Genomic DNA, 20,820 nt, shown 5'->3' with positions numbered 1-20,820 from the left:
TCAGCTGAATTCAAGCTCTCAATCCCTTAATTTGGTACCTGAGCTCTCATTCATTAGTTCCAGTCTTTAAATTAGTTGTCCAATAACTTAATCGTCAGCAAATAAATCCACAGACTAAGCATGCCTTGGAGTGGCAAAAATGCTGAGCGTTGGTGAGTGCCTTATGCAGCAGCATTTCCACTTTAACAGCTACTAGACAAGAATTTGGGTGATGCATTGCTCTATTGGTAGCCCAATGATTTCTACCACTAGCCTCTACATTCATTGTGCTAGCTAATGCAATGGTCTATCACCTATATAAATTTGGCATTGTTCAAATATGCCTTAAAATACTTGCAGCTATGTAAGACTGACTTTTCCTTTCTATATCAACCCCTTTAATAGTAAATGTACCTATCCTTTTAAGGTTTCCCATTAGGTTTTTATGACAGCACATGAAAACACTGTACCCTTCCAGTGTCAGGCTTGTTTCAGGGACACAGCTCATCTCACAGCCAATCAAATGGCAACAAATCCAAGCACTTTTACCTCCAGCCCACACCATAAATAGATTTGATTGGCTTGGTGTCACATATCTTGCCTTACCATCATTAATTTTTATTGTTCTTGGGAGAGATGTCTTTGAGCAGCAGAGTTCGTTTTGGCGAAAAAAATTGTAAAGTGTAAGTAAATATTAGATAGGATGACACGGGATATATGGCACAGATACAGCCTATTTGATCCAAATAATCCATTGTGGTACTAAAAGTACTTGTCGAGCTTCCTCCCACCTTTTCTCATCTAAATTTACCATTGTATTTCTTTATTTACTCTTTAATCCTTTCTCCCTCACGTGCTAACAGCTTTCCACTAAAATGCATCTATACAATTCACTTCATCCACTCCTTGTGGTGGCAAGTTCCCTGTTCTCACCACTTCTTCTGAGGTCGCCTTTGGATTTCTCGAAGACTATCTTATATGGATGGCCTCTAATTCTACTCCTTTTCATAAAGGGAAACATTGGAAGGAGTCAGCTGCTGTGTCTGGTGATGAGCTTGGAGCCAGGGAGGGCACATACTTAGGTGGGATGATGCCATACCAGAATCTCACTGCCTTCCTGCTTCGACCAGAATAAAATCCTGTGCAGCCTATTACCAATAGGATGAGGTAGAGGTGTAGGGTTGGAAAATGGGCAGGCATGGTGTGAGGGGGGCTGTCATGTCCTAATAAAAAGGCTCAGCTGTTGAGAGCCACCTTCCTACCCTTATTACAAATATCCCTGACCTATGTCTCGTGACCGCACCCCAACCCTGCCCCAATACTTAACTGTGGCCTGGGTCACTTCACAGCCCTCAATGTCTTTCTGCTAGCAGGGACAGCCTCCCCAGTGACACTGCTGAGCACACAGTTGGCTGGCCCCCAGTGGGTGAGACCTCCGTGCCACACTCCCATCCTCCGTGCTGTCTGTTCCAAGTGAAGGCCCACGGGTAGCCATGCCATGACCTGATTGGCTTGTGGTTTGGTGGACCTTCCTGAAAGCCCCCCCCACAAACGACAAGATTCTGCCCATTCTCCCTGCAAACACTCTATTAAAACTACTTGTAACTGTGAAGACCTCATAAGATCACCTTTCAGCCACTTTTTTTTAAGAGAAAGTAGACACAGCCTATGAAGTGATGAATAAGGACGTTCCTTCAAGTTAGTATGTGAAGCTGTCGTTTTGTAGAATGTCTTTCACATCTATAATCTGGCCTGCTATCCATCGCAGACACTTTGGAAGACAGGCTGTTCTGTTTGCTAGTGGTAAGGGTCTTGGGTGAATGCACATGAGTGAAAACAAGTGTATTGTCTCTTTTAATAGGGTAAACTCACAGTACAAATTAAAGCTTAACTTGCATCTTGTTGAGAGAGCATGGAAAGAGCTGATGTAGGAAATGTTGGTACAGTAAGAGCTGTTTGTTTCTTTGGCTGGGACCAGTTTTAATTTTTGCAATTTTATTCTGTCTATACAATCCTTTTCCCTGTCCTGGAAGTGATTGGTGCTGATGGTAATATAGGAAATGGGAAATGCTTAATTCCTCAGTGTTAATGCTGTTCACCTTGACGAGCATTAAGTTTAACACAAAAATTAAAATGCCTTTTAAATTTTGTCGTCTTGCATCATTCATGCTTGGTTGTTAATTAAAAGGACTGTTATCGATTGTTCACCTGTGCACAGTAGAGTGATGTTATGATAAACCATTTGTATACATCACCTCAGAATAGCTGTTCAGTCTTGTCAAAGTAAATTCACGGCATCAAAAAAAAGTAATTAAAAAATATCACTTAGGGTATGAATGACTAAAGCAGATAGTGTCCACTATGTGTTTTAGATTGAAGCATATATAGTGCAACCAACTGATAACCACTTACAGCTTTGTTATAATTATATTAAACAATAGCTGTTAGAGCTCAATTGGTGGAATATATATCAATGCCACTTGCCTCTGATTCCAAAATGAAAAGCAATAATATGAAAGCTAAATAGTTATTCATCATTTACAGTTGAGTTATTCAAACAAATGTGCATTTTTTACCTTCAGATGCAGCCTAAATTTGCGTTCTTCTATATTAATTACTAAATACAGAAAATCCTCCCTATCATAATTTTTGGCATATTTGTAACTTTGAGGCAAGTATTTGGCCAATTGGTGTGTGTGTGTGTGTGTGTGTGTGTGTGTGTGTTAGTTAGACTACACCAAATAAGATATTTTGCATTCTGACTGAACATCCAGACCATGGAGTAACAAACATTTCTATCAAACTTTGGAATTGTCCTTTAAAGTCAATCAGACCTCAGGATGAATATTAGAAATAATTGTAGTTTATCTCCCAGGATACCAGTAGGATTTGCTCAGAAGCTTCAGATAAAATTGATGCTATACTTAATCCTTTGCCTTTGGGAAACACATGTACGTAGTGATATAATGGCAAATTGTATACTTTACTCAACGTTTCCTCTACCCCACCAAGTTTTACTGTGGGTGCCCACAGCAGATACCATTAAAATGCCATTAACGTTCTAAATATGAGCCAGGACCCTCCTTGGCCTCTGTGGAACCTTGCTGAACAATGAGGTGAGAACCTCGATGAGAGGGAGATGGACCAGCCACTGTATCTTCAGAAATGGGGAGATGGAGAGCTTAACAGAGATGCTGATTCAAACAGGGCCTTAGTGAGACAAGATAGAAAGTTCTGCTGAAACTTCTTAGTGGCTAGATTTGGAAGCGACTGACTTTTCACGAATATTTTTAGACACTAGGAAGTTATAAATGTGGTGCAGAGGTTTGCCAGTCCTGATTGGAATGTTTATTTTATAAACATAAAATTTTAACTGTCTTTGTTTTCGACAAAGTTATTTTGTTTCCTTTGTACCAATAAGGTGCTGTCAGTTTCGTAGCCAGAACATCAGTTTGGAGTTCTGTAGGATTATGTAGCATGGAAAGCTTGGCTTGCAAGAGGAATTCAATCATGACAGAGATGTAGGGAGATTGCACAATGCTGAGGTTATGTTCCTCCCGGTGATAGCCATGAGGGTGAGTCCCAGCACATGTGGGCATCCAGGGTAATTGTTAGTCCTCAAGGTAGTCTCCAAGGAGACCATCAGTGGTCAAATATGCTGACAGAGAGAAAGGATCCAGAAGAATGTAGTGCAAAGTGTGCTGTCTTTCTTTCAAGTGTAATGCTGTGCAGGAATTTCACACCCATACGTCCAATGTGACCTTAGCGTTGTGTATTCGTTATTTTCCAACTTGTATTGGTGCCATCTTGGCAGCTGCAGCTCAGCTTGAAGAAGCCGGCTGACTGGTTTGGCTCAGCAGTAATCCTCTGTTGGATCTGGCCCTAGCTGGCTCCAGCAAAGAGGGGTGGTTGTGGAGTTGGGAAGCTTCTCTCACACAGGTGCGCAACTAGCCAGTTGTGCTTGGCAAATAGAAGTTCTTATTCTATTTGTTCACCGGATATGGGCATTGGTGCCTAGGGCAACCTCTGTTGATTGTCGCTAATTGCCCTTGAGAAGCTGGTGGTGCCTTTTTGAACCACTGCAGTCCTGGTGGTGTTGGGGCACCCAAGGGTTCTTAGGAAGAGAGTTCCAGGATTTTGATCCAATGATAGTGAGGAAATGTGACGTAGTTCCAAGTGAGGATGGTGTCTGACTTGGAGGGGATCTTGCATATGGTGATGTTCCAATGTATCTACTCTTTCTTAGTGGGAGATCAAGGCAGAAGTCACACGACACCAAATTATAGCCTACCAGGTTTATTTAAAATCGCAAGCTTTCGGAGTGCTGCTCCTTCGTCAGGTGACGTCACTTCTGACCTTGTCCATCCCAGTTCAACACTGGCAACTCCACATTAGTGGGAGATGGCACAGGTTTGTAAGGTGCTGTTATAAGATGCTTAGTGAGTTGTTGCAGTGCTCTGTGTCAATGTTGGAAGATGAATATTGAAGGTGGTGGATGGGATGCCAGTGAAATGGGCTGCTTTGTCTTGGATTGTGTCAAGCTTTTTCAGCTGATGGAGGCAGGTGGTATGGTATGCCACCTCTGAAGTGTACCCCCATGAGGTGACAATTTCTGGATACCATTCTGTCACTTCTCTACCCTCATGCTGCACAATGGCACCTCCCTTAGCGTCTGGAGTGAAGTGAAGGCCTTCATCCCCCTCCAGCCTAACTATTTGATGAATGAATCCATGCACAAGCAGGAGAGTGAGGATCTGAGAGTATAGCTGGCAGATGATGACTGCCCTGCTGGACCCAGTTCTCCACAGTGGGCTCCACCCAGCCTGCAGGGTGCTCTCATTGCTGAAGCTGTGAAATCAGACAGAACTTCGGCATACCCCTCAGTCCTTTGCTCCAGTCTGTGTATGATCTCTGAGACAGAGATATGTTCCATTGCTGCTTCTGCATCTCCTTCATCTCACTAATGACCAAGTCCAGAGATTCAGCATCCATACTGGGCCCAGCAGGGACCTATCCTCCAGCAATCCTCTGAATGTCGGAACTATTGACTATTTCTTCCTTGTCTAATTGTGGCCATGTATTCACCAGAACGTGACCTCGAGCTGACTCTGAGTACATTACCACTGAGATGAATGTCTCTACGCTGGTGGAGAGGCGTGAAAAGTCTTGAAGTTTCATCCTCTGAGAGTCCTGTCTGTTCTTTCTCAGAAGTGTGCTGTGTAGGACTGGCAGAGAAGGGCCTGGAGACTAGAGCTGTTCCAGGAAAAGTCTCGACGCTTCCTGGGTCTGGAATCTGGAGTCTTCGGTGGAAAAAGGATTGTTCATATTGTGAGCTGCCACTCTTACCCAAGATTTTATTAAGATATTACTGCTTGATATGCAGGCAGGGTAGCTGCTTGGACGCTTCCTCACTAGATGCCTGTAGATATCCATTCTCCCCTTCAGCACACACGTTCCCTTTGCTCACCAGCCAGCCAGCCAGCCAGCCTTATTTTCAAAGGGAAAGGAACCTTCTATCAGGTATTCCCCTCCCTTTCCCACACTGTGCAAGCTCACACTGATTATGCATTCTTCTCCTGCAGAAATAGAGAAGCATTGCGACATGTTGACACATGTAAATGAGCACTATGCTGTCAATCTCTAGAGCTTCGGGTGTCTGTGTTAAAGGACTCTGAATGAGAGAGAGCTCAATGTTGTCAAAGAACTAGAGTGTTGCACTGCAAAAAAAAAACGCACGCACACAAATCTTCAATTGGCTTTAAAAATATTTTGAAAAGTTGTGGGAGAAAAGACTGAAAGAATTTTCAGATGCTTTTGCTATCAGCCGTCAAATCCCATTGTCACTCTCCAATAAAGTAACAATGCTTCAGATCAATACCAATATGAAAGGAGAAATATTCCACTCACTGGTGTGGTAAGAGAATTGCTTTAGGCAATTCTTTGCATGTTCTGTATTAATCCCATGGGAAATTAAGCAATTCAGTGCTCTCCAAAACTGGTGGGATTAAGGTAAAAGGGATTAGGCTAAAACTGGAATCAGAGGAATGGAATATTGGATGGAACTACATGGCAGAAAATGACTGCAGGGATGAGATGGAACAGAGGCATCAAAGAATTGAAGATGATAAATTTATGGAAGGCAATGGTGCGAGATATACTGTGAGACCAGGGGGAATAGGTGAATGGGACTTTGTGTCAGGCAGAATACATGCAGCAGAGTTAGTGAATGATTGTTGGCCAGTAAAGACAGCGAGTGAAGAAATTAACTGGAGATGCTAAAGAACTGATGAACAGCTTCAATGGTGAAGGAAGTGAAGTAGGGTGGAGCCACTCAATGCTGTGGAAATGAAAGCAAGTAGTTGATTGAAAGATGTTTGAAGAAAAATTATTTAAATGGAGAACAAAGACGAAGTTGTTGGAAAAGCCCAGCAGGTCTGGCAGCATCTGTGAAGGAAAAAACAGAGTTAACGTTTCGGGTCTGGTGACCCTTCCTCAGAACGGAGAATATATGAGTATGGGACCCAGAAGGTTAAATGTGAAAGGTGAATCAAACTCTTGGAATCTTCATGTTTAAACACACAGATTTTACGATTAATTATATCTTCAAACATCTAGAAGCATCGTATACCTCATCATCTGTACCAAACACTTCCATCATAAATGAAACTTGTATCATTACATAGTTTTTGATGCACCAATTTCAAAATGCCCTTCCCACCTTTTCATTTTAATGAACTTGAATATCACAAAAGACAAAGCAACTTGTACGACATCAAGGTCCAATGTTAAGCTCCATCCTAAAACATTATCACTGATATATGCTGATTTATGTTTTATCGATTAGGACAGTTCCACTGCATTAAATACAATGTTGTAAACTAAGAGTCCAAGATCAGAAAAATAAAAGTGAAAAAAATCATAAAACAAAAGTCTATTCCTCAGCATGTGTGAAAGCATCAAAAGTGAAAATGCTCTCAGATGGATAGCCGCTATTATACCTCTGATGAAGTAATATACACTAGGGTCCATTACACACACAGTACATAGGGAAATTTTGGCACATTAAAGATGACATATAAATGCAAATTGTTGTTGTAAAATTCACCTCTGCATATATTATATTCCAGCATGACAAATTACATTGGATTATGGATAGTATGTTTGTTAGGACTTTTGTTTGTATCTTTTGTCAGTTCTGAAATTCATAACATGTGTTAATAATATTTAGCTTTATTAAAATATTTATTTGAATTGTTGTATTGGGTAGTAGTTGAAGAGTGGCTTAGGATGTAATTCACCAGCATGATGAAATTGAGTTACATGCAGCAGGTCAGGATGGCCAAACTAATCCCATGAGAAAATTATCCCACATGGAATTACGACACTGTGTTTTAAAGGTCACTGGCATTGTAGAACATGGATGTAAATTACCAATTGAAGTTGCACAAGTCATGAAGCCAGTTCTGACTCTTTTCACCAGTGGCACTATGACCTAACATTGAACTGGCTCTTTTCTTCAGTCTTACTCTTTACCTCCCTCTCACAAACTGTGAACTTACTTTGAAGGTAGCATGCTTGGATGGTGTAGCCATTTTCTGATATCTCTGTGACATGCTGCTATTTTTAAAGAGAGGGCAGGGCTGTAAGTGGTTAACCAATGATCTCTTCACATCTAGTTTACTGAAAGAATTTGTTAGTTGTCTGGACAGGGACAGAGTCAAATGTCCAAAAAGAAGAGCATGAAGAGATAATGATCTGTGCTACAATAGAGCAGGACTACCAGGAATAGAGTGGGGAGACTCTATTTTATGTTACTGCTGATTTGAAATGTTGGGCATCCTTGTAGATGCCAGTATCCCAGTACATACATGGCACCACTCATTGTGCACCATGAGCACTTCCACCAATAAAAGCCTTTGAATCTGAAAGTAGCACACACCAATCATGTTGATATGGCAGAGGATATGGCTCTTAACTGCCCTCTGAAACAGCCTAGTAAGCTATACAGTCATATTTAACTGCTGCAAAGTCTGATAGAATGGAAATCTCACAGCACAGCTGGAAGGGACCTAGACACTGGACATAATGACACAGACAGCCCTATCAACCTACAAAGTCCAACTTACTCGGGCTTGTTACAAAGTTGGGAGAGCAGTTCCACGGTCTATTCAAGAAAGGGCCTGCCATAATCATTCTCATGGAATCATACTTTTCAGACAACCTCCGAAATACTACCATCACCATCCCATGGTGTTTCCTGTCCTACAACAGGACACACTCACTAGTTGCATTTTTACAGTCAGGAAGGAATTGTCCTGGGAGTTCTCAGTATTGACTTGGTACCTCAAGAAGTCTCATGGCATCAGGTCAAACATGGATAAGGAAACCATGCTCCTACTGCGCCACACCCCCAACATCCCCTCAGCCGATACATCAGTACTCCCCCACGTTGAATACCACTTGGAGGAAGAATTGAGTATGGCAAGGGCACAGAACGTACTTTGAGTAGGGAACTTCAGTGTATTTAGAATGGCTCAATACCATCACTACTGGCTGAGTCCTAAAGGGTGTAGATGCTAGAGTGGACATATTGCAGCCTTGGTCTAAAAAAGAGATGAACATGAAAGTAGGGATGACTGCCCTTGATATAAATGCATAATTTGACTGAACGTGGCATCAAGAAACCCTGGCAAACCTGGAGTCAATAGGAATCAGAGGAAAATCTCTCCATTTTTTGGCACCATAGCTAACACAAAGAAAACTGTTTGTGTTTGGTATAGGCTATTTACCTCAACTCCAGGACATTTCTGCATGAGTTCCTCAGTCTAGTGTCCAGTTCCAATCATCTTGAGCTGCTTCATCAATGACCTACCCTCCATCTTAAGTTCAGAAATGGATTGTTCATTGCGTGATCATCAATGTTCAGCATGATTCACTATTCTTCAGATGCAGAAACTGCCTGTGCCGATACGCAGAAAAACCTGGACAACGTTCAACATTGGCTGATAAGTGTCAAGAAACACTTGTGCCACACAGGTGCCAGGCAATGATTATTTGAAACAAGAGGGAATCCAACAATTAGCAATAAAAGTCATGGCACTACCATTGATGAATCAACCACTAACAACAGCCTGGTTGTTATCAGTGACCAAAAACTGAACTGGACTGGCCACATAAAAACTATAGCTACAGGAACAAATCAGAGGATGCAAATTCTGTGGTGAGTAACACATTTCCTGACTGCCCAAAGTCTGTTCACCATCTACAAGGCACAAGTGCAGGAATGTGATGGAATATTTCTATTTGCCTGGATGAGTGCAGCTCCAAAAACACTCAAAATGCTCAACACCACTCAGCACAAACAGTCCACTTGATTGGCACCATGTCTACAAACATCTATTCCCTCCAACACCAATAATTTGTAGAAGTATGTCCTACTGATAAGATACACTGCAGAAATTTTCTAAGATCCTTAGACAGCAGTTCCAAATTCACGTACTACTCAGATGGACAGGAAAAGCAAATACATATAACGTAACATGAATCTACTTTTAATTTAATCTAACTTGCAAGCTCCCCTCTGAGCTACTGTTATCCTGATTTGGAACTATATTGTCATTCCTTTAGTCCCACTCAGTCAAAATCCTGGAAATCCCTCCCTGACAGCACACTGGGTGTGTACATCGCAAGGACTGCAGCAGTTAAAGAATTTTCTAAATTTGCTATGACACAAAAATAGGTAGGAAAATAAATTGTGAAGAGGGCATAAGAAGGCTACAAATGGATACAGATAGTTTAAATGAGTGAGCAAAGATCTGACAAATTATACAAACATAGGAAAGTGTGATATTGTCCATTTTTTGCAGGAGGAATACAAAAATAATCTTATTATCCCATATAGTGAGTTGAACAGGGGACTGGGTGTCCTTGTACATGAATCACCAAAGGTGAGCATGTAGGTACAACTCATTAACCTCTTTGTCTCTCCCTTGACGCTGCCAGAACTGCTGAGTATTTCCAGCACGTTCTGTTTTTATTTAGATTGCGAGAATTGCAGTATTTCAATTTTGGTTTAATTCCCAACATTTGCTACATTTTTTTTATGTATAAAGATTAGTCAATATAATATTGTATATTCTGCACTATCATTCCTACCCATTGCCATGAATTGTACACATTTAAAGCAGTGAAGTGATTACCTTCCGCAATGATTTGAATTATTACCATCATTTGCTTAATTTGCCTGCACATTGACCTGCAATTAATAATTAATGATATAATGAAGAGTGTTGATGTTTCAAAACATGAAGTAAATCTGTTTCCATCTTAATCATTATATACATATTTAAGGAAAAGTAGAATCCAATATCAGATATGCATGAAGTGAGAGTTTCTAGAATCAAGTGATACAATAAATGAAAAGGAACTTTGTAGTTTTAAAGACGAGTTAAATGGTTGCATTACAGACTAGACACAAATTTATTTAATCTTGCATTTTAACTCATATGTAAGAGTTTATCTGTTTCCTTTTAAAAGGAATATTGAGGCACATAAATTTAATGGCACTGTACCCATAATATAGGTAAAGTCACTACGTCCTACCAGACCACCAGCTCCTTGCTCATGAGAGAAAGACAACTCGTGGTGGTTTAATCTGAGGGTAACGATGGTTCAGGTGAGGAGAGAGGTTGAGAAGGTACCATCTTTCATGGTAACCTCTGCTGGCGTGGGAATTAAACCCACGCTGTTGGCATCACTCTGCATCACAAACCCATCTGTCCAGCCAACTGAGCTAACCAACTCCTCACCCACATTATACACTTAGATCTCTAATGTCATATATAATCAACATATTCATGTGTCCCTCTGTATTGGAAATCTGCCTTTGCCATATTTGTAAGGTCTACTGCATGGTCTAAAGTGCTGCCCATGAAACAAACGTTAAGCTCCATACATCTACTCATTAATAGCCTGTTTAAGAGTCCCTTTGCCAAATTTGTTTGGGATGGCATTGTACACGCTGTGCTCAGTTTCTCAGGAACTTAGCTAAACCAGTGGTCTTTAAAAGCACCAAAGATCATTGCCTCCTAGAATGATATGTGTTAATTATTTCATCTGCTATTATTTGAGAGCTTGAGTGTTTCTCCCAAATTCACATGAAGTTTTCAACCAGGTGCTGACCACTGTTTTTCCCATACTGAACTCTACAAGATAGAAATGAAGAGCAGAAACTTATAGGGGTCTGAGCGATGTGGGTTATGATGAGATTCATAATAGAATTGAACACAAAGTCCAGCAAGGCCATCTTGACGTTGAGAGCATCTTTTATGCTTTTGCTGAGCAGCATAATAGGTTTCTTGTTAGGCAATTGTGAGTTGCCAATTAAAGGGGATTATCAGTTGATAAATTTCTCATTAATGGCACAACTTGCCTTTTTAACATTCAGATTCCTATCTTTCTAAAGATCATCAAAAAAGGTTAGCTGTCAATGAATCATGACCTGTGTTTCAGACTAAGCACCTCATGACTACAGCTCACCAGGTGCAAGGAGCCACCATGTTGTTTAGCACCAAACAGCACCACATGGCACAATCCATGGCCATCAAGTGAATGCCCTTGTCCATGGACCTGGGCATCTGACATTTTCCAACTTCTCTCAATCATGCAGACTGGCCATGAAGCTGGGTATTATGATGGCAGTTACATATGGGGCTACACAGAGACTCAAGCAAACAAACATAAGATAAAAACAATTAAATTTATAGACACGTAACACATAGTGTACAGTACAATGTCACCATGCCACCAAAGCACCCTCAACAAGTTATCTTCTTTCTCTCCCATCCACTAATGTCATCCTTGGGTCTGCAGCTGGATTGGAGAGAACCTACTTGGCAGTAGAGTCTGTTGTCCCTGGAGGTTTGATTGAGCAACCCCGGGTGTGTTTGTTTCTGAACGGCCTAGAAATACTGAGGGTCTTTTGCTCAAGGCAAATGAACATCTGCAGTTGCAGTTGCATCTTCCAAGGGTAAGAGGCGGGAGGAAGGGGAGAGTGTAGGCAGAGTGGATGTGGAGGGTCCAATCACCTCTAGAGCAACATGAGAGGAGAATTCAGAAGTGTTTATTTGGGACTGCATGCCAGGTTCCCTGTTGCTGCACCTTCAGTCCTAACGCTCAATGGCTGGTGTAATGGAATGCAGATTTGTTCTGCTCCCTACCAGACTCTGAGGGTGCTGGACCTGTCTATATATGGCAGCCCGCCAACCTGTCCTTGAGACAGACAGACAGTCACATGAAGCTGCACTCCTACATTCCTGTAATCCAATTTCTAGGCCTACAAAGAAAATAATAACAGTTCTTGCTGGCAGCTGGACTAAATTGCGCAATTGGCACAGGAGCAGAATCATATTACATTGAGGTGTAAGGGAGATTTTTCTTGGAAACCTCCATTGCTTGAACTGTGATGTCCAAGAAGGCAACTGATTGCATATATCAATATATTAGGCTACTGCGGGAAACTGTTTATATCTTGGAACAGTGAAACAAGCCTAATTTTTGTCCTGTGGTTACTAAAGGTTTGCAGCAGAAGTCTAGAGAATTGCATCTTTCAGCAGACTTCTGTTAGCACTGCCTTTGCCTGCCAAAACACAGATGTCCAAGGGTGCAGCTGATGGCTCTCTCTATGGCTGGTGGGTTTATATTCTTTTAATAACTGACCATTTGTAGTAGGAGATTCCAGAATTGATGCATACCATATGTTTCAATTTTCAAGTGCAATAATTAAGCTGTTCTGTAGTCCCCCCATGGATGTAAAGCCGTATTTTTTCTCCATATTCGAGAACATAGAATCAGTTCCTTCACACAGCAAGACACTAATCAATAAAACCGAAGATTTCGTAATCCTCTCTTCCCACCCCTACACTTGAGTTGACTTGGCTGCTGGCCAACTGTTTATTGTCTATCTCCTAGAAGAGTAAAGAAAAAACTCCTACGTGCCACATATTTATTGTTTGTTATAGGACCGGTGATACAGAGAATAAAAGAATCAGAGATTTTGTTCAACAGTATATCTTCCGATGAACACCGCCAATTGCGTAAAAAAGAGTTTACAGTAGCCTCAATACACACAGCTTGTCACAGAATTTACATTCTAGAAAGATAAATAAGTCTCAAGGGTTTATTTGGTTGGTAACAAGACCCTTTACAATAGAGGAGCTGCTTTAGTTTAGTGCAATCAGAAAGATACAAGTGTAAGTAGATATGCTGCTGTTTTGTTCTATCACCTTTTCACCTAAGAAATGGTGTGGAACAGTTCTGCAGGAGATTGAATAAGTCTGGTAAATACATCACATTGGACTGAAATTTCCCTTATGCTAATGTCAAGCCATGTTCAAATTTCCTGAAAATTCATTACAATGCAGTCAAAAGTGAAGTGGGCTGAAAGTAGCGGAAGCAATCGTGATCCAATAACAGTGTAGAAATTGCCATATATGTTCCCTCTAATAAACAGGAAAATTAAAGTTTGAATTTGAAACCATTATGCATGTATATTAGGCATAGTATGTTTAAGTACCTGTGTTGGGCAAGCTTTTAAATTTTAAATGTAATAGTTATGCCAAAAATTTGCAATAAAAGAGACAGAGAATGGTCATGTTACAGGGGTAACAAGCTAAACCAAATCAACCTTATTATCACGGGATTTGCAACACAATGAAATTAAAACATTCAATAGTCCTTAAAATTGCCTGATCCTTCCAAACTGGACTTTATGAATAGCAGACCTTGGAGGTCAATTTTATAACTTAAGCAAGAATTCACAATTTATTATTAATAATATAACTTTAGCAGAACACAGATAAGCAACAAGGTAATCTGATTTCCATCTACGACCAAAAGCCCAATCTTCTTTGATCAAAACCCCTGCTCTCACACAGACAGATAGATCCAATTAAGGGATAAATTAAAACAAAATAAGAAATGTAATTTGCCAGTTCAATAAACCATTTCAAATGATGGATACCAGGCCACCTTGAAATCCTTGGACAATGATAAATAGTACTGAATACTTGCTTGAATTCCAAAGTCACCTCTTAATGTGAACAATTTCAGCCGACCTCCAGAAACATTTATTTATTTCTTACTGGCTTGGATTCTTTTCTCAGAGCATTCAACAATTCAATAACTCAAAAGAACTTGACAGAACAAAACACAACAGCAGTCTCCAGAGCTTCAAAAAAATTACCTCCTGCTAAATAACTCAGTCAGCATCAGTTATTTTTTTTCTCTTTTTAATCAACATTTCCTGTGGTTAGCTGGATAAGACTGTACCTCCCTTGATTGATAATAAGCTACTAGCCCTGGGTATAGGCACAGCTCAATGCTGATTCACCTACTGTGATGACCTTTGAAAAGTGATTAAGTTACATTCAGCTCCAGGCTGCTTCCGAACAGCAAACTTCTGTCTTTGTTCTCTTCTCCTTTATAACAAGCTCTTGCTTAAAATCAACTCTAAACATCGCATCATAGTTGTAAACCAAAAAAAAGACAAAAAAAGTTGAGGGACTCTGCAGATCACAGGGCTAAGATGTATCAATTTCAGTAAAGAGGCTGAATCTAAATTCCCTAAAGTGGGTGCGTTATGCTTGGGCCAGACGCTAAATTTGAAAAGAATCTGCACCAGGAACCCAACAGGTTTTGACCCCCGTGACTTTCCATTGAAACAAAGGCAGGGCAATGAGAGGGAAACCAAACCACTCACCAAGGCAGGCAAGGATCATTTAAGTAGTATATGGAGGCTGTGTGACTTCATGTTATTTAACATTGACTAAGATTTAATGTGGGTGATAGGGATCTTACTGACTAATTAGAGAACATGTTGGAACCCTATGGAGAGGTGGGGATCTGACCAAATTATATGCCTATCAATAATTTAACTGGCCAGCTTTGGGCCTACACTAAAAAAAAAATTGGGATCCCAGTGTGGGAATCCTATCCACTGGGCCATCAGAGGCTGGTAGTTCTCCATTGCCAGCAGCACCAGCGGGAGTAATGGCTGCTGTGAGTAATACTGTAGGGATTTCACCATGGACTATCACTAAGCTCCGATGAATGACGATGAGATGGGGTCTGTGGGTAGTGATGATAACAGGAAGGGTCAGAGTAGGGCATTCAGCATCCTTCCTTTTCTTCCCAATGCCAAGTCCTACAATTGGAGTGTCTCCTCCCCTCTTCCCATATCCCCAATCCCCCCCCTCCAAAAAAAAAAATTATCCATAGATTACTGGCACAGGAGAGCTGTGTAGCTCCCATTCATTACTGAGCCACTCCTATATTCTGATCAGCATGGGGCTGTATGTTCTTGTGGTACAGTGGTAGTGTCCCTGCCTCTGATCTGAAAGACTTGGGTCCAAGTACACATGCTCCAGAGCTCAATTGATTAGAAAATGTTTGTAGACGATTGATATGAATTTGTCACATTAATGGGCCTAATTCCATAACCTACCTCTCGGCTCCCCACTCTAACTGGATCCACGACTAGCTGACCCATAGGCCGCAATCAGTAAAAATATGTGACAACACTTCCTCCACCATAATCCTCAAAACTGGTGCCCGAGAAGGTTGCCTACTCAGTCCCCTGCTATACTCCTTATTCACTCTCAACTGTTTGGCCAAATTCCGCACCAACCCCATTTACAAGATTGCTGATGGCGCCACCGTTGTATGTCGGATCTCAAACAGCAATGACGAGACAAAATACAGGAAAGAGATTGAGTGCTTAGCGGCATGATGTAAAGACAACAATCTCTCTATCAACACCAGCAAAACAAAGGTGTTGCTCATTGACTTTAGGAAGTGGTGTGGACGGCATGCCCCCTTCTATATCAATGGTGCTGAGGTGGAGATGGTCGAGAGTGTCAAGTTCCTGGGAGTGATGATCAGCGACAATCTGTCCTAGTCCACTCACATCAATGCAACAGTCAAGAAAGCGCAACAATATCTCTACTTCCTCAGGAGGCTAAGGAAATACAGCATGTCCATCAGGACTCTTGCCAATTTTGATAGATGCACCATAGAAAGCATCTTGTCTGAATGCATCACAGCATGGTATGGCAACTGCTCTTCCCAAGACCGTAACCAACACATCAAAGATCCCTCCTACCCCGGTTATACTCTCTTCCACCCTCTTCTGTCGGGCAGAAAATATAAAGGTTTGAATACACGTACAAATAGATTCAAGAACAGCTTATTCGCCACTGTACTCAGACTTTTCAACAGACCTCTCAAATGTTACTTCCGATCTCTCTCTCTCTCTGGACCTTCTCTGCACTCTCTGTGTGGTTGTAACACTGCACTCTGTTCTGCTACCTTGATGTACTTTATATGGTACAATCTGCCTGTATAGCACACAAAACAACATTTTTCACCATATCTCAGTACATGTGACAACAATAAATCAATCAAATCAATCAACAATTGACATTCCATTTTGAGACAGTTTCATGCACCATCCCTTTGCCATCTCTGATTTAATCACAGGAAGTTGCCATGCCACTAACAGGCTGATATGAACCTATTCCACGATAAAGAGGGCCCAGCCCATCAGTCTTTGCTGCTGTGATGAGCTGGATTAAATTCCATCCATACATTCCTCAGCCCCTAAACTCTGATCAGGTTGACCTCCAGAACCTCTCCCATTATCCTGTCCTCCTTCACCGGTAAGACCTCCTGTTCTCTGCTGGAGCCTAACTGTAGGTATCCCTGTCTCACCATGCTCCAGAAATGTCAATGACAGTGGGAAACATAGAAGTTTCACCAAAATAAAGACACAGGGAACCTATTCCTCTGGATTTCCCAATCTCCGGTTAACACCCCCCATGTGGAGTGTGCCTCAAAGCTAAAATCTGATGTCAAATAAATTACTTTGTTTCCTGCTGCTCCTGAAATTCTGATCATAAAATTGAACAATGGCTTTGATGAACATATCTTGTCTCCAATCCAGCAAGGTGTTAGTTCATTAGGGCTCCAGGAGCCAGTAAGTAGAATGAATGGGATCATAATAAATAGGTTAAATCTTCATTGGCAGTCTGGTCAGCCAGAAATGTTTTAGGCATAATGTGAAGGTAAATATAAAAAAAACTACTTTTAAAACAGCTGTTATTCTTTAAATTGTTTTTTTTTCCCATTAAAAGAATTTTTCCTGGTGTACTAATCAGAAATTCAAAGAAGTAAGGTTTCTGTACTGTGCACTGATTAAATTCTCGTCAGTTGATAACCTTATAGTGAGGAATCTTTTAAAAACTACTTTCCCTGGCACTTATTAATTCCTTTTAATATCCTGGGGTAATTGTTTCTATTCAGAGACGTCTGCTATACAACGTTAAAGAACTTACTTCTTCATGAGGCGAAACCACTGTGATTTCTAAGTTCTCTACTTAACAGTGTTTAAATATTGGGATTTTGTTCATGCCAATAAGAAGGTTTAATGTCTTTTGTTTGATGTCTTTTGCTTTTAATTCAAGTTAAAAATCATCATCTGACATTGCAACCTAAACTACAAAGGTGCAGTCAGTGGGGTTGAGGAGAAAGACCAGAGGCTTTATCGTATAACTAATATTAGCTTTTGTCCAATTTTCTGCATGTCAGCATTTTGGATTTCATCCTCAATGCATAAAGAAGGCTGTACAAACATGTTTCTGAATTCATTATTTTTGATTGTTGCTTCCATTATTGGAGCAGCTATTTGTGGTTGAAATTTGTTAACCGCACGATGTAGGTGTGAAGCTGAAGAGGTAACTCCAACTTTAGTTGATGTCGGTCTTGTGTGAGCCCACTGGAGACAAGCAGGTTATCGGGGTCAGTCCAGGGCAGGGAGAGGACTTGGTCATGGGCTGGCAGTAACAGTCTGGTGCCTGGAGGAAGACACCTGCTCTTCCTGACTATCCAAGAACATCCTTTTTCAAAAGTCATAGAATAATACAGCATGGAAACAGGCCCTTTGGCCCAAACTGGTCCAGGTGCCCACTCAGCTCGTTCCAATTGCCTGCATTTAGCCCATATCCCTTTAAACCCTTCCCATCCATGTATTTATCCAAATGTTTTTTTTAAATGTTGCTATTGTACCTGCATCAACCACTTTCTCTGGCAGCCCATTCCATATATGCACCACTCTTTGTGTGAAGAAGTTGCCCCTCAGGTCCTTCTTAAATCTTTCCCCTCTCACCTTAAACTTATGTCCTCTAGTTTTAATTTCCCCATCCCTGGGAAAAAGACTGTATGCATTCATCCTTTCTATGTCCCTCATGATTTTATACACCTCAGTAAGGTCACCACTCATTCTCCAACATTCCAAGGAATAAAACCCTATCCTGCCCAACTTATCTCTTTAACTCAGGCCTACTTGTCCTGGCTACATCCTCCTAAATCTTCTTTGCACACTTGCCAGTTTAATTATGTCTTTCCTGTAACAGGGTGACCAAAACTGTACACAATACTCCAAGTGTGGCCTCACCAACAACTTGTATGACCGTAACATAATGTGCCAACTCCTATACTCAGTGCCTCTGCAAATGAAGGCCATCATGTTAATTGTCTTCTTCACCATCTTGTCCACCTGTGACTCTGCTTTCAATGAACTACATACTCATACTCCTAGGTCCCTCTGTTCCACAATATTCCTCAGGACCTTACCATTCACTGTATAAGTCCTACCTTGGTTTGACTTTCCAAAGTGCAACCTCCCACTTGTCTGTATTGAATTGCATTTACCAATCCTCATCCCACTTCCCCATCTGATCAAGATCCTTCTGTAATTTTTGATAACCTTCCTCGCAATCAACAATACCTCCTAATTTTGTATCATCTGCAGACTTACTAATCATGCCTTGTACATTCACATCCAGATCATTTATGTAAATCACAAACAACAAAGGTCCCAGCGCCAACCCCTGTGGCACACCATTAGTCACAGGCCTCAAGTCTGAGAAACAACCTTCAACCATCACCGTCAACTTCCTACCATCAAACCAATTTTGAATCCAATTAGCTAGTGCTCTCTGGATCCTATACGACCTAACCTTTATGACTAGCCTGCCATGCGGGACCTTGTCAAAGGCCTTACTAAAGTCCATATAGACAACATCCACTGCCCTACCCTCATCTATCCTCTTGGTTACCTCTTTGAAAAACTCTAGAAGATTTGTCAGACATGACTTCCCCGGCACAAATCCATGCTGACTATCCCTAATCAGACCTTGACTATCCAAATATTGGTTCATCCCGTCCCTCAGTGTCCTTTCCAATAATTTGCCTATCACTGATGTCAGGCTCACTGGCCTTTAGTTCCCTGGGTTGTCTTTGCTACCTTTCTTAAACAACGGAGCAACATTAGCCATCCTCCAATCTTCCGGAACGTCACCAGTGGCTAAAGACGAAGCAAAAATCTGTGCAAGGGCCTCTGAAATTTCTTTCCTAATGTCCCACAACATCCGAGGATGGACTTGATCAGGCTCAGGAGATTTATCCACCTTTACACCTCCATTTTTGCAGCAGCAGCGGGAGCGGTGACAGTAAGGACCAGGGGGCTGCTGGGAGGTAAGTTTCCCATTTAAATACTTACCTCGTGGAATCAGCGGCCTCCATTTTTGCAGCAGCAGTGGGAGAGGTGAGAGCGAGGACCAGGGGGCTGCCGAGTAGGTAAGTTCTTCATTTCGGCAGTGGAGCTGAGTAGGAGCGGTTGAATTGCGCTCTGGGAAGGTGAGTGAACTGATATATTTGGGCAGTGCCTAGGGGAAGGCAGCAGTAGCCATGTTCATGGCACCATGGCTTGCTCTGCTGTACAGAAGGGCGGGATAAAGAGTGGAAGGGCTATAGTCATAGGGGATTCGATTGTAAGGGGAGTAGATGGGAGGTTCTGTGGTCGAAAACGAAACTCCCAAATGGTATGTTGCCTCCCAGATGCACAGGTCAGGGATGTCTCAGATCGACTGCAGGACATTCTGAAGGGAAAGGCTGAACAGCCGGCTGTCATGATGCATATAGGCACCAATGATATAGGTAATAAACGGGATGAGGTCCTACAATAAGAATTTAGAGAGTTAGGAGCCAAGTTAAAAAGTAGGACTTCAGAGGTAGTAATCTCAGGATTGCTACCAGTGCCACGTGCTAGTCAGAGTAGAAATGAAAGAATAGGCAAGATAAATGAGTGGCTTGAGAGATGGTGCAGGAGGGAGGGGTTCAGATTTTAGGGACATTGGGACCGGTTCTGTGGGAGGTGGGACTATTACAAATCGGACAGACTACACCTGGGCAGGACTGGAACCAATGTCCTAGGGGGTGCTTTTGTGGCAGGGGGTTGGGAGCCAAATGAGGAGGTTAGTGGACAGTAAGGAGGTAGTAACTAAAGCCTGTAAGGAACTAGATAATGAAGTCAGTATGACTAAGGGGAAGAGTAAGCAGAGAGCAGATGATGAACGCAAAGGGACAGGTGGTCTGAAGTGCATTTGTTTTAATGCGAGAAGTGTAGTAGGTAAGGCAGATGAACTTAGGGCTTGGATTAGTACCTGGGAGTATGATGTTATTGCTATTACTGAGACCTCCAGGTTGAGGGAAGGGCAAGATTGGCAACTAAATATCCCAGGATATAGATGCTTCAGGTGGGATAGAGAGGGAGGTAAAAGGGCTGGACGAGTTGCATTACTGGTCAAAGATATCACAGCTGTGCTGAAGGAGGACACTATGGAGGATTCGAGCAGTGAGGCAATATGGGCAGAGTTCAGAAATAGGAAGAGTGCGGTAACAATGTTGGGGCTGTACTACAGGCCTCCCAACAGCGAGCGTGAGATA

At 41.7% G+C, this 20,820-nt stretch overlaps 1 protein-coding gene across 1 annotated transcript in view; it reads left to right on the top strand.

The window, feature by feature from the left end:
- cdh13 (cadherin 13, H-cadherin (heart)) overlaps nucleotides 1-20,820 on the top strand; it is a 1,009,596-nt gene that overhangs the window by 858,157 nt on the left and 130,619 nt on the right. The gene's annotated exons all lie outside the window — the stretch shown is intronic.

This window comes from Rhincodon typus, chromosome 15 (assembly GCF_021869965.1).
Source record: "Rhincodon typus isolate 14 chromosome 15, sRhiTyp1.1, whole genome shotgun sequence".
Classification (NCBI taxonomy): Eukaryota; Metazoa; Chordata; class Chondrichthyes; order Orectolobiformes; family Rhincodontidae; genus Rhincodon; species Rhincodon typus.
Note: the sequence above shows the minus strand (reverse complement) of the source record. Positions and strands in the feature narration are given on the sequence as shown.